Source organism: Tachyglossus aculeatus, unplaced genomic scaffold (assembly GCF_015852505.1).
Source record: "Tachyglossus aculeatus isolate mTacAcu1 unplaced genomic scaffold, mTacAcu1.pri scaffold_116_arrow_ctg1, whole genome shotgun sequence".
In the NCBI taxonomy this organism is placed as follows: Eukaryota; Metazoa; Chordata; class Mammalia; order Monotremata; family Tachyglossidae; genus Tachyglossus; species Tachyglossus aculeatus.
In genome coordinates, this window is record NW_024044848.1 from 24,797 (window position 1) to 40,118 (window position 15,322).

The 15,322-nt window shown below is 43.6% G+C and overlaps 1 pseudogene; it reads left to right on the plus strand.

Annotated features, from left to right (window-relative positions):
- The first annotated feature begins 568 nt into the window (after window positions 1–568).
- Window positions 569–14,429, plus strand: LOC119922639 (annotated as a pseudogene).
- The last annotated feature ends 893 nt before the right edge of the window (window positions 14,430–15,322 follow it).

The following is a 15,322-nucleotide window of genomic DNA, read 5'->3' on the forward strand; positions in this document are numbered from 1 at the left end:
ATAAGTGGGTAGATTTTTGGTTGTTGTTTTTGTGTGAAAATCTTTCACCCAGTCGTTGTTGGGCACATAAGCACCTAGCCTGTGTGCATCTGTGTAATTGTGTTTGTGTACAGACGGTTATGTGTGTGGAGATGTAGGTTGGTGTGTGGAGGTATGCTTGTGTGACCAGAAGTTGAGGAAATTTCTATGTGGGAGTCATGGATTGGGATGCTTTGTTCCCTGCAGAGAATCTGCAATTATTTAATTCCCCCAGCAGACTTAGGCCCTATAAAGGTGATAACATGTAGTGTGGTGGGGAAAATGTGCGTTCAATAATAATAAATATAAATACCAACTGATGATAAAATGAAACTCTTTCTTTCTTTGCAGAATTTGTATTATTGGCTAACCTCACTACTTCCCCAGTCTCTTGGACTTGCTTCTGGACACTGACAACAAACACCATATATTTATTTCATGCTATGATCACCTCCTTGAAAAAATTGCTACTTATTTTTTTCCTGAACGGAGAAGACATATTTTGGATCCAGTTATTTATGCAATACATTGCTGAAAAAAATACATGCGAATGAGGAAAGGCAATCAGCCACTTGTAACTGAATTCATTCTTTTGGGTTTCTCCAATCTCTATGAATTTCAGGTCATCCTGTTTATTATTTTCCTTGTAGTATACCTAATAACCTTGATAGGAAACTCCCTCTTAGTGTTGGTCTCCACGGTGGATCCCAGCCTTCAATCCCCCATGTACTTTGTCTTCAGAAGTCTGTCCCTAATGGATATCTGCTATACGACTGCCATCATCCCCCAAATCCTCACCATTTTGCTGTCCAAGGATAAAAGTATTTCCTTTGGTGGCTGTGCAGCCCAGATGTATTTTGCTTTATTTTTCGGCCCCTCGGAGTGTTGGATCCTGACAATGATGGCTTATGACAGACAGGCCTCCATCTGTGACCCGCTCCGCTATTCACTCATTATGAACTGAAGGTTCTGTCTGCAACTGGCTCTGTCTTCCTGACTGGCAGGGATTCCCGTGGCAACAATACAGAATACACTGATGTTTACATTGACGTTCTGTGGGCCTAATGTAATTAACCATTTCCTCTGTGATAGCCCTCCTCTCTTAGACCTGGTGCGCACGGACACTTTTACACTTGAGATATACAGTGTAACTGGGAGTGTGATCGCCTGATGCTCCCATTTGGAGTGAACAGTGCATTTTACGTCTGCATCCTTGTCACCATCCTGAAGATGTCCTCTGCTGAGGGCCGTCACAAAGCCTTCTTCACCTGCTCATCCCATCTCATTGTGGTCTCACTGTTCTTTGGGGCTGTAGGTTCGACTTATTTCCAGGTGAAATCCTCCTACGCTCCTGAGACCAAGAAGGTGCTTTCTCTCCCCTATTCAGTCTTCACTCCCATGCTAAATCCCCTGATCTACAGTCTGAGAAATCAAGAGGTGAAAAGTGCTCTAAAGAGGATTCTGGGTAAAATGATATCTTCCCAAAATCTGAGAGGCTCTGATTTGTCAAGGTGACTTTTGTATTGAGGTATAAAGTCAATGACTTTGCTCAGGCACTATTACTAGGCACATTCCTTTCTTTATCATTTGCTGAGGGCTCACTGTGTGCACGGGATATTCTGGGCTCTTGTAAAGACCATGGAGAAGTGTCAGAGGCCTATTCCTTATTCTCAAAATTAAAATAGACAACACCAGTAAGAACTCAGGCTAGTACAAAATAAAATATCGACATCAACACGTAAAATTGGACAATTGCTCTATCAATTAATTATATTGATTGAGGGCTAATTGCAGAGCATGAGGACAATCTTTTATAGCATTACAGAATTACTGATATGTACTTCTGTTCTATTGTTTTATTTAAAAAGTTTGAAGAGAAGATCAGAAAAGAATATTTAGTAGTTCCTGGAGGTTGAAGGTTAGGTTGATTTTTCATCTCACAGACAGGTTCCTCTGCTCCTGATCCACCCCTATTTACAGGGTCACTACCCTGTTATTCCAGGAAATACTCCCCCATTTGTATTTAAAAAGATGCTAGCCGTGTCTGAAAATAGAATAATGGATTTGAATTTTGAAGTAAAACTGTAAGTGAAGTGACATCTAGTAACTGTCTGCATCCAACAGAGCTCAAGGAAAGTATTCTTCTAATTCCAAAAGAATAAAGATAAGATCCTTGAATAGTAACGTCTAGAGATCTACCATGTATTCAGTTCCTTTAATCATACTTTTTGTAATGGTAGTAAGTGCTTACTATGAGCTAGGCACTGCATTAAGCACCGGGGTTGATATGAGCTAATCAGGTTTTGCATAGTCCATGTCCCACATGGGGCTAACAGTCTTAATCCCTATTTCACAGATGAGACAACCTGAGGGCACAGAGAAGTGAAGAGGCTTGTCCAAGGTCACACAGTAGACAAGTGGTGGAGCTGGAATTAGAACCCAGGTCCTTCTGACTCCCAGGCCCATGGCTGATTGACTAGGTCACACTACTTCTCAATTCAGTTTAGACAAGGTTGTGCATATCCTGTTTTGGGTGGGGTTATCATTTGTTAGACTGAAATAGCATTGAGGGTAAATATGACCCTTTAGAAGGTGTTTCATGAAAAAGAGAAAGAAATTCAAGGGGGATTCGAGGAAAGTAACACAGTTCAAGAAAGAGCCTGGACAGATAATCAAGTCTCACATGAGGCTCACAGTCAGAGGAGGGAGAACAGGTGTTTGAATCTCCTCTATAGGTGTTCTCAATCTACACTCACTCCCTTGGTGAACTCATTCGCTCCCACGGCTTCAACTATGATCTCTACGCTGATGACACCCAAATCTACATCTCTGCCCCTGCTCTCTCTCCCTTCCTCCAGGCTCGTATCTCCTCCTGTCTTCAGGACATCTCCATCTGGATGTCTGCCCGCCATCTAAAACTCAGTATGTCCAAGACTGAACTCCTTATCTTCCTTCCCAAACCCTGCCCTCTCCCTGACTTTCCCATCACTGTTGACAGCACTACCAACCTTCCCGTCTCACAAGCCGGCAACCTTGGTGTCATCCTCGACTCCGCTCTCTCGTTCACCCCTAACATCCAATCCGTCACCCAAACCTGCCGGTCTCACCTCCACAACATCGCGAAGATCCGCCCTTTCCTCTCCATCCAAACCGTTACCCTGCTGGTTCAATCTCTCATTTTATCCCGACTGGATTACTGCATCAGCCTCCTCTCTGATCTCCGATCCTCCTGTCTCTCCCCACTTCAATCTATACTTCACGCTGCTGACCGGATCATCTTTGTACAGAGACGCTCTGGGCCTGTTACTCCTCTCCTCAAAAATCTCCATGGGCTACCAAGCAACCTACGCAACAGGTAAAAACTCCTCACTCTCGGCTTCAAGGCTCTCCATCACCTCGCCCCCTCCTACCTCACCTCCCTTCTTTCCTTCTACAGCCCAGCCCGCACCCTCCGCTCCTCTGTCGCTAATCTCCTCACTGTGCCTCGTTCTCGCCTGTCCCACCGTCGACCCCAGGCCCACGTCCTCCCCCTGGCCTGGAATGCCCTCCCTCTGCACATCCGCCAAGCTAGCTCTCTTCCTTCCTTCAAGGCCCTACTGAGAGCTCACCTCCTCCAGGAGGCCTTCCCAGACTGAGCGCCCTCCGTCCTTTCCCCCTCCTCCCCCTCTCCACCCCCCCGCCTTACCTCCTTCCCTTCCCCACAGCACCTGTATATATGTATATATGTTTGTACATATTTATTACTCCATTTATTTTACTTGTATATATTTACTATTCTATTCATTTCATCTTGTTAATATGTTTTGTTTGTTGTCTGTCTCCCCCTTCTAGGCAGTGAACCCGCTGTTGGGTAGGGACCGTCTCTATATGTTCCCAACTTGTACTTCCCAAGCGCTTAGTACAGTGCTCTGCACACAGTAAGCACTCAATAAATACGATTGAATGAATCCCCATTTTGCAGATGCACAGGGAAGGTCACCAGAACTAAGTGTGCAGAACTGAGATTAGATCCCAGGTTCTTTGACTCCCAGACCCATGCCCTTTGAACTTTGATATGCTGCTACCTATAAATGAAAATTCTTCTTTGGCTTGGGGCTTGGCTTAGGAATCCACTTGTTGATGTATTTAGTTCAAGTGTGTGGTCCCCTCCTGTATTATCGGACTGAGTATCAGGGGTTTAAACATACGAGTAGAGCAGTTTGTCCACATTCAGTCATTCATTCAATCATATATATTTAGCGCTTACTGTGTGCAGAGCACTGTACTAAGCACTTGGGAGGTACAAGTCGGCAACATATAGAGACGGTCCCTACCCAACAACGGGCTCACAGTCTGAGTGGCTTGACTTGGCCAGAGAATACATGACGATAGGAGATCCAAAGATCAAGGTGATGACAATGAGGTCGGAGGAACAGATGGGGCAGGCTTTGTGACCTGAAAGAAGGAGAGATGATTTTGACATAGTACAGGAGTATCAAAATGAAAGGAATCATTACAATCAGCATAGTCACGTCTTATGTCAGAAGCTTGTTGGGGAAGGTTTCCCCATAGGTTAGCTTCAGCACTGATGTAAGTCACGGAAACAAATGGTTATTTTATCCAAATTACAAAGGGCTGTGTCGAGACTCAATATATTTGCTCTATCTGGACTGGAAGGGCCCTTTCACATAGCAGCCACCTGCTGGACATGCACGTTGTAGCTCATGATAGGTGGGTAATGCAAGGGGTTATATATGGCCACATAACAAGTGCATTCTCATAGCCTAGTAGAGGGAATGTGGGCCTGGGAGTCTGAAGGACCTGGATTCTAGTCCAAGCTCTGCAGCTCATCTGCTTGTGTGACCTTGGGCTGGGTATTTCATTTCTCTGTGTCTCAGTTCTCTCATCTGAAACTCATTGTTGGGTAGGGATTGTCTCTATTTGTTACTGAATTGTACTTTCCAAGTGCTTAGTACAGTGCTCTGCACACAGTAAGTGCTCAATAAATTCAATTGAATGATTCAGACAGAAAAACAAAACAAGTAGATAGGTGTCAATGTCACCTCCCCCCCGCCTTACCTCCTACCCTTCCCCACAGCACCTGTATATATGTATATATGTTTGTATGTATTTATTACTCTATTTATTTATTTATTTTACTTGTACATATTCTATTTATTTTATTCTGTTAATATGTTTTGTTTTGTTCTCTGTCTCCCCCTTCTAGACTGTGAGCTCACTGTTGGGTAGGGACAGTCTCTATATGTTGCCAACCTGTACTTCCCAAGCACTTAGTACAGTGCTCTGCACACAGTAAGCGCTCAATAAATACAATTGAATGAATGAATGAATGAATGAATGAATGAATGAATCAGAATAAATAGAACTATAGCTATATACACATCATTAATGAAATAAATATGTAAATATGTACAAATGAAATAGAGTAATAAATATGTACAAATATATTCAAGTGTTGTGGGGAGGGGAAGGGGGTAGGACAAAGGAGGGGATGATGGGGAGGGAAGGAGGTGGAGGAGAGGAAAAAAGGGAGGGCTTAGTCAGGGAAGGCCTTCTGGAGGAGCTGAGCTATCAGTAGGGCTTTGAAGGGAGGAAGAGAGCTAGTTTGGTGGATGTGTGGAGGGAGGGTAGTGCAGTTGATGAGTGTTGATGATGAGGATCTTAGATGCCATATTCATACTGGCCAAATCACTTAGACTGTAAGCTCCTAATAGTTAGGCAACTTGTCTACGAACTCTATTATGCTGTACTCTCCCAAGCGATTAGTACTGTGCTTTGCACACATTAAGCACTCCATAAATATGATTTATTGAGATTAATAAGAATTATGGTGAAAGTCGTATTTAACCACTCATTATGTGCCAGACACTGTACATAATAGTGGGGTGGATAGAAGATAATCAGGTCAGACACAGACCCTATTGCACATGGGGCTCTCGGTCTACCAGAGGGAGGATTCTTGAATCCCCATTTTACATATGAGGTAGCTGAGGCACGGAGAAGTTAAGTGACTTGCCCAAGGCCACACAGCCAATGAGTAGCTGTGCAGGATTAGAACCCAGATCCTCTGACTACCACATTTGGGCTCTATCCATTAGACCATGCAGCTTCCTGTTTACTTTGTCTTCTGTTGTTGCTCCTGAATCTCTTGTCACTTTTTGTGGTTCAGAATGCTTTCACTGTTTTCAGTCTTCCTTGGACTCAGGACAGCTGAAAGCCCCGCTTCTCCAAAAGGGCAAAGCCCTCCAGTGTGCACTCTGCATTCTACAGGTGGGGACCAGAGCAGCTTGACTCTTGACTCTTCTTGCCTATGCTCAGTATGCATTGAACATCATTTCACATCACAGCGCTTAATACAAGCTCTTAGTACACTGCTCTGCACACAGCAAGCTACTCATTGAGTTCTATATAGAACTCACTGTTTTTTTTATCAGTGAGCTCTTTATAGATATTGATATAAAGAACTATAAAAAACCACTCCAGCGCTTAGTACAGTGACTGACTCATTTAAGCACTTTACAAATACCATTATTATTATTATAATTATTGTTAAATCACTTCTCTATATCTCAGTTACCTCATCTGTAATATAGGGATAAAGACTATAAGCCCCACATTCCCTGCCCTGTCACATCTTCTTCTGACAATCTCACTTCTCAGTCCAGTAAGGTGAAGAATATCCAAGCACATCAACTGCATTCTGAAAGTAATCTAAAAAACTTAACTTTGTGATTGCTCAGATATCAATTGATTAGAGGATGGTTTCTATAACAGTGATCATGTATCCTAAGATAATTGCTTGGCCCTCCAATTTGTCGTTATTATAACTCTTTATTTAGAAGAATGTATTCATCATTAATATTTATTGTGCTGGCAATCAATTGTATTTATTGAGCATTTACTGTGTGCACAGCACGGTACTAACTGCTTGGGAGAGTCCAATATAACAATGTAAAAGAGTTGGTAGCTACATTCCCAGCCCACAGTGAGTCTACAGTCTAGTGGGGAGAGAGACATTAATATAAATAAATGAATGAATCACAGATATGTATATGATGACTGTGGACCTGTGGATCAGGGAGGGATTTATACTAGGTATATTGCTTTCTTAGGTGTATATGAATTGCATAAGGGGATTTTCAAATTACAATTCTACCTATTCAGAGAGAACCTCAGAGAGGGGAGAAGCAGGCTAAACTTCCTCGTGACATAAAACTGTAGAAGGCAAATCTAAATAACAGAAGTCAATCAAATGGGCCCAGGGAAACACATAAAAGAGAATAAGGACTAGCCATTATTCAGTTTTTACATTTCTCCTTTCCCATGCATACAATCTTCAAAACTCTCAAACACAAGTAACAGTTTTGAGAACTTAGAACTGTTTGATACCTCGATTCTCCCAGAGTTTAAGGTAACTCATTGGAATGAGGTGGGATGCAACACCTGAAATAGTTTACAACTTTAGAGAAGTAGCATAGCCTAGTGAAAAGAGCAGAGGTCTCAAAATCAGAGGACTGGTGTCCTAATCACAGCTCTGCCACGTATCTCTTGTGTGACCTTGGGCAAGTCAGCAGGGCGTAGTAGATAGAGCACAGGTCTGGGAATCAGAAGATCATGGGTTCTAATCCTGGCTCACCCACTTGTCTGCCATGTGACCTTGGGAAAGTCTCGTCAATGTGCCTCAGTTATCTCATCTTAAAAATGGGGATTGATACTGTGAACCCAACATGTGAGAGAGACTGTGTCCAACGTGCTTTCCTTGTATCCACCCCAGCGCTTGGTAAAGTGGCTGGCTCATTTTAAGCACTTAACAAATATCATTATTATCATTAATGTAATTATTATTAAGTCACTTCTCTATATCTCAGTAACCTGATCTGTAGTATAGGGATAAAGACTATAAGCCCCAAATAGGATATGGATTGTGTCCAAACTGATTAGCTTGTATCTACCCCTATGCTTAGTATGTTGCCTGGCAAATAATAGCACTTAACAAATACTATAAAGAAAACAAACAAAACCAAAAGGTTCTTCCCTGGGCCATGTGACTGAGCTGGAAGTTACTGCTTTTCAAAATAAAGGAGGATCTAACTCAATGCACTGGAATCCAAGAGAGTCTCACAAAACATTGGCAGGCACAAAAAAACAGTCCTATTTATATAATGAAATGGTTTAGAGACCTGCCTCTAGAAATTGGTCTGGATAATGAACTGTGTTCCCTCTCAGGATTGCACCTGGAGAGTTTCTAGTACTCTACTAGTCTTGGCTATGGGAGGGAGAGTCAAGCAGAAGTATACACATTCTATCCCAGCTTGGGCAGTGGCTAACGAGTGGAAGGCAATCTGCCGCAAATCAAAACTCACTTGTGCTGGGCAGCAGCAACATGGGAGATGATAGGGGATCCAAAGATTAAGGTGATGACAATGAGGTAGGAGAAGTAGATGGGGCAGGCTTTATGGCTTGAAAGGAGAGATGATTTTGACACAGTACAGAAGTATCAACAGGAAAGGAACCATTACAATCAGCATAGCCACATTGTATGGCAGAGACTTATTGGGGAAGAGAGAGTGGAGGGTGGAGATTCAAAGAAGTAGGCAATGGTAAACCACTTCCATATTTTAAACAAAACTCTATGGATATACTACCAGTATGATTGCAGATGGAAGTGGAACATTCTGGGAGAGATGTGTCCATGGACTCGTTATGGGTCAGAGATGACTCATTCATTCATTAAATAGTATTTATTAAGCGTTACTGTGTGCAGAGCACTGTACTAAGCGCTTGGGAAGTACATGTCTAGACTGTGAGCCCGCTGTTGGGTAGGGACCGTCTCTATATGTTGCCAACTTGTACTTCCCAAGCGCTTAGTACAGTGCTCTGCACACAGTAAGCGCTCAATAAATACGATTGAATGAATAAATGAATGAATGTCGGGAACATATAGAGACGGTCCCTAGCCAACAAGGGGCTCACAGTCTAGGAGGGGGAGACAGACAACAAAACAAAACATGTAGACAGGTTTCAAAACCGTCAGAACAAATAGAATTAAAGCTATATGCACATCATTAACACAATAATAGTAAATATGTACAAGTAAAATAGAGTAATATATCTGTACAAATATATACGAGTGCTATGGGGAGGGGAAGAAGGTAGGGCGCGGGGGGGGTGGGAAGGAAGAGAGGAAAAAGAGGGCTCAGTCTGAGAAGGCCTCCTGGAGGAGGTGAACTCTCAGTAGGGCTTTGAAGGGAGGAAGAGAACTAGCTTGGTGGATGTGTGGAGGGAGGTTATTTCAGGCCAGGGGAAGGACGTGGGTCGGTGGTCGATGGCAGGACATGTATTTTTTGAGCTGAGTATCATCAGGTTAAATGTACAAGTAGAGAAGAAGGAGAGCAACTTGTCAATATCACCTGAGTGGCTTGTCTTGGCCAGAGAATACATGAGGATAGCAGATCCAATCAATCAATCAATCTATCAATCGTATTTATTGAGCGCTTACTGTGTGCAGAGCACTGTACTAAGCGCTTGGGAAGTACAAGTTGGCAACATATAGAGACGGTCCCTACCCAACATTGGGCTCACAGTCTGGAAGGGGGAGACAGAGAACAAAACAAAACATATTAACAAAATAAAATAAATAGAATAGATATGTACAAGTAAAATAAATGAATAAATAGAGTAATAAATACTTGCAAACATATATACATATATACAGGTGCTGTGGCAAGGGAAGGAGGTAAGGTGGGGAGGACGGAGAGGGAGAGGAGGGGGAGAGGAAGGAGGGGGCTCAGTCTGGGAAGGCCTACTGGAGGAGGTGAGCTATCAGTAGGGCCTTGAAGGGAGGAAGAGAGCTAGCTTGGCGGATGTAGGGAGGGAGGGCATTCCAGGCCAGGGGGATGATGTGGGCCGGGGGTCGACGGCGAGACAGGTGAGAATGAGGGATGGTGAGAAGATTAGCGGCAGAGGAGTGGAGGGTGCGGGCTGGGCTGTAGAAGGAGAGAAGGGAGGTGAGGTAGGAGGGGGCGAGGTTATGGAGAGCCTTGAAGCCGAGGGTGAGGAGTTTCTTCCTGATCCAATGATCAAGGTGATGACAATGAGGTCGGAGGAGCACACGGGAAAGGCTTCGTGGCCTGAAAGGAGAGATGATTTTGACACAGTACAGAAGTATCAACAGGAAAGGAACCATTACAATCAGCATAGTCACATCGTATAGCAGAAGCTTATTGTGGAAGGTTTCCCCATAGATCAACTTCAGTACAGATGCAAGTCACAGAAAAAATGGTTAATTTTATCCAAATCAAAAAGGGCTGTGTGGAGACTCAATATAAATGCGCTCTACCTGGACTGGAAGGGTCCTTTCACATAGCAGCTACCAGCTGGACACACACTTTGTAGCTCATGATAGGTGAGAAACTCAGGGGGTTACATATGGCCACATACCAAGAGCAGTCTCATGGCCTAGTGGAGGGAGTGTGGACCTAGGAGTCTGAAGGACCTGGGCTCTAATCCCAGCTCTGCAGCTCGCCTGCTTGTGTGACCTTGGGATGTGTATTTCACTTCTCAGTGCCTCAGTTCTCACATCTGAAACCCGCTGTTGGGTAGGGATTGTCTCTGTTGCTGAATTGTACTTCCCAAGCGCTTAATACAGTGTTCTGCACCCAGTAAGCGCTCAATAAATATGACTGACTGACTGACTGAATGAATGAATGAATGAAAAAATGGTATGAAAACTATTAGCCCAGTGTGGGACATTAATTGGGTCTGACCTGATTAGTTTGTATCTACAACTATGCTAGGTACAGTGCCTGGCACATAGTAAATGCTTAAAAAGTAACATTAAAAAATTGTATACCATCATTGTCAGGTGGACAAATTCTGTAGTACCTAGAAAAATCAAATTATACAGCAGAGAAACACAAACAGGGAAAGCAATAGTTCTGTCCTGTGTCCAAAGTTCCACCAGCATTCTGCGGAGAGTAACTGTGGGTAACAGATTTCTAAGGGAAAGATATATGGGGATGTGGAGTGTTTGACTGGCCTTGGATTTATTCCTGTAGTAATAGTCAGGTAAATGACCAAGAATAACCCAAAAAGATGGCCCTGCATTTTGGGGACACTGGAAAACTCCGATGAGAATAAATTCCATAACTTTGATATGATTTCCCATCAACATAATAATAATAAAATTATGGTGTTTGTTAAGTGCTTACTATGAGCCAATCACTATTCTAAGTGCTGAGGTAGATACAAGATAATTGGTTTGGGCACAGTGCCTTGTTCCACATAGAGCTCACAGGCTTAATCTCCTTTTTATTGATGAGGGAACTAAGGCACAGAGAAACGAATTGTCAATCAATCAATCAATCAATCGTATTTATTGAGCGCTTACTGTGTGCAGAGCATTGTACTAAGCGCTTGGGAAGTACAAGTCGGCAACACATAGAGACGGTCCCTACCCGACAGTGGGCTCACAGTCTAGAAGGGGGAGACAGAGAACAAAACCAAACATACTAACAAAATAAAATAAATAGAATAGATATGTACAAGTAAGATAAATAAATAAATAAATAGAGTAATAAATATGTACAAAGATATATACATATATACAGGTGTTGTGGGGAAGGGAAGAAAGTTAGATGGGGGGATGGAGAGGGGGACGAGGGGGAGAGGAAGGAAGGGGCTCAGTCTGGGAAGGCCTCCTGGAGGAGGTGAGCTCTCAGTAGGGCCTTGAAGGGAGGAAGAGAGCTAGCTTGGCGGATGGGCAGAGGGAGGGCATTCCAGGCCCGGGGGATGACGTGGGCCGGGGGTCGATGGCGGTACAGGGGAGAACGAGGCACGGTGAGGAGATTAGCGGTAGAGGAGCGGAGGGTGCGGGGTGGGCTGTAGAAGGAGAGAAGGGAGGTGAGGTAGGAGGGGGCGAGGTGATGGAGAGCCTTGAAGCCGAGGGTGAGGAGTTTCTGCCTGATGCGCAGATTGATTGGTAGCCACTGGAGATTTTTGAGGAGGGGAGTAACATGCCCAGAGCGTTTCTGGACAAAGACAATCCGGGCAGCAGCATGAAGTATGGATTGAAGTGGGGAGAGACACAAGGATGGGAGATCAGAGAGAAAGCTGATGCAGTAGTCCAGACGGGATAGGATGAAAGCTTGAACGAGCAGGGTAGTGGTTTGGATGGAGAGGAAAGGGCGGATCTTGGCAATGTTGCGAAGCTGAGACCGGTAGATTTTGATGGCGGCTTGGATGTGAGGGGTGAATGAGAGAGCGGAGTCGAGGATGACACCAAGGTTGCGGGCTTGTGAGACGGGAAGGATGGTAGTGCTGTCAACAGAGATGGGAAAGTCAGGGAGAGGGCAGGGTTTGGGAGGGAAGACAAGGAGTTCAGTCTTGGACATGTTGAGTTTTAGGTGGCGGGCAGACATCCAGATGGAGATGTACTGAAGGCAGGAGGAGATGCGAGCCTGAAGAGAGGGGGAGAGAGCAGGGGCAGAGATGTAGATCTGGGTGTCATCAGCGTAGAGATGATAGTTGAAGCCGTGGGAGCGAATGAGATCACTACGGGAGTGAGTGTAGATCGAGAACAGAAGGGGACCAAGCACTGCACCTTGGGGAACCCCCACAGTACGGGGATGGGAGGGGAAGGAGGAGCCTGCAAAAGAGACTGAGAATGAACGACCGGAGAGATAAGAGGAGAACCAGGAGAGGATGGCGTCTGTGAAGCCAAGGTCGGATAGCATGTTGAGGAGAAGGGGGTGGTCCACAGTGTCGAAGGCAGCTGAGAGGTCGAGGAGGATTAGGATAAAGTAGGAGCCGTTGGATTTGGCAAGCAGGAGGTCATTGGTGACCTTTGAGAGGGCAGTTTCCGTGGAATGTAGGGGACGGAAGCCAGACTGGAGGGGGTCGAGGAGAGAGTTGGTGTTGAGGAATTCGAGGCAGCACGTGTCGACAACTCGTTCAAGGAGTTTGGAAAGGAATGGTAGGAGGGTAAGTGTAAGTGTCCTGCCCAAGGTCACACAGCCGAGAAATCATTGAGTCTTGAATGGTAGAGTCTGATTCCCAGGACCATTCTCTGTCTGCATTTCATTGACAAAATGGAACAGACCCAGGTTGGTACTTAGGAAAAGAATGGTTGGACTGAGAGTCAATGAGAACAGAAATATTCTTCATTCTATATTATTAAACCTTAATGCATTCCATAAAATTTTTACATGTAATTCAAGGTTTCTGTCCTTAAATTCATTAATAAAAGTCATGTAACTTACATATTCTTCAGGGTTTTTACACACCCTTGGAGCAGTCATCCACTCTATCTTTCCCAAGATTTATGCAAATCACCCTGGAATATTTAAGATACTTCCACATAAATTCTATGTCAGTATTTATCCACACATTCCCGGGAACATGGGTGAAAGTTGTAAGCTCACTGTGAGCAGGGAAACTTTCTGCTAAGTCCGTTATATTGTACTCTTCCAAGCGCTTATCACAGTGCTCTGCACATAGTAAGGGCTCAATTAATACCATTGATTAATGTTAACTGTAACAGTAGGTGTTGATTTGGGTCTCATGTTCGACAAGGATTAGTGTCAGATTTTTATTAATGCCTGTCTCCCTCTCTACTCTGTATGTTCACTGTGGTCAGGGAATGTATCTACCAACTCTCCCATGTGGTTAGCACAGTGGTCTGCACACGGTAAGTGCTCAATAAATAACAGTGGTGGTAAAGATTAAGTCTACTTCAGTGCCTCCTTAGGCTATGCTTAAGCTTTGACATACACTAAATGAGTACCACAGTTAATATCCATAGAGGTTGTCTGAAATAACCCCATGAAAACTTCCCCAGTGAAGCAATACTTGAAGCAGTGTAGTTGATGAGTAATGATGATGGGGATTTTAGATGCCATATTCATATTGGCCAAATCACTTAGACTGTAAGCTCCTTATAGTTAGGGAACTTGTCTACCACCTCTTTTAAATTGTACTCTCCGAAGTGCTTAGTACTGTGCTTTGCACACATTAAGCACTCCATAAATATGATTGAGAATAATGATAAGAATGATAGTTAAAGTAATATTTAACCACTTACTATGTGCCAGGCACTCTACTAAACAGTGAGGTAGATAGAAGATAATCAGGTCAGATACAGTCCCTGTTGCACATGGGGCTCTCAGTCTGTCTGAGGGAGGATTATTGAACCCCCATTTTACAGATGAAGTATCTGAGGCTCAGAGAAGTTAAGTGACTTGCCCAAGGTCACAGGGCAGACGAGTGGCTGTGCAGGATTAGAACCAAGATCCTCTGACTACCAGGCTTGGGCTCTTTCCATTAGACCATGCGACTTCCTGTGGACTTTAGCTTCTGCTTTTGCTCCTGAACCTCTTGTCACGTTGTGGTTCAGACTGCTTTCACTGTTTTAAGTCTTCCTTGGGCTCAGCACAGCTCACACCCCTGCTTCTCCAAAAGGGCAAAACTTTGCATTCTGCAGGTGCGGACCAGAGCAGCTTGACTCTTGACTCTTCTGCCTGTGGTCAGTATGCATTGAACATCAATTCACATTGCTTAGAGCTTAATATAAGCTCTTAGTACACTACTCTGCACACACTAAGCACTTAATAAATGCGATTGAATGAATGAATGAATCACATCTCCTCCTGACAATCTCATCTCTCAGTCCAGTAAGATGAGGAATATCCAAGAACATCAATTGCATTCTGAAAGTGACCTAAGAAACTTTGTGATTGCTCAGCATATCAATTGATTAGAGGATGGGTGTGATAAAAGTGATCGTGTATTTCTTATTAAGATAATTGCTTGCACCTCCAATTTCTGGTTATTATAACTCTTTAGAAGAATTTATTTATCATTAATATTTATTGTTCAGGTAATTGATTGTATTTTCTGAGCATTTACTGTGTGCAGTCCACTATACTAAGTGCTTGGGAGAGTCTAATATAACAATATAAAAGAGTTGGTAGCTATATTCCCAGTCCACAGTGACCTTACAGTCTAGCGAGGAGACAGACACTAAAATAAATAAATTAGAGATATGTACATAATGGCTGTGGAGCTGAGGGTCAGGGAGGGATTTATGGTGGGTATAGTGCTATTGTACTTTCTTAGGTCTAAATGAATTACATAGGGGGATCTTCAAATTACAATTCTACCTATTTAGAGAGAACCTCAGAAAGGGGGGAAATAGGCTAAACTTCATTGTGACATAAAACTATAGGAGGCAAATCTAAAGAAGAGAAGAAAATCAAATGGGCCCAGGGAGATATATAAAATAGGATAAGGACTAAACATTATTCAA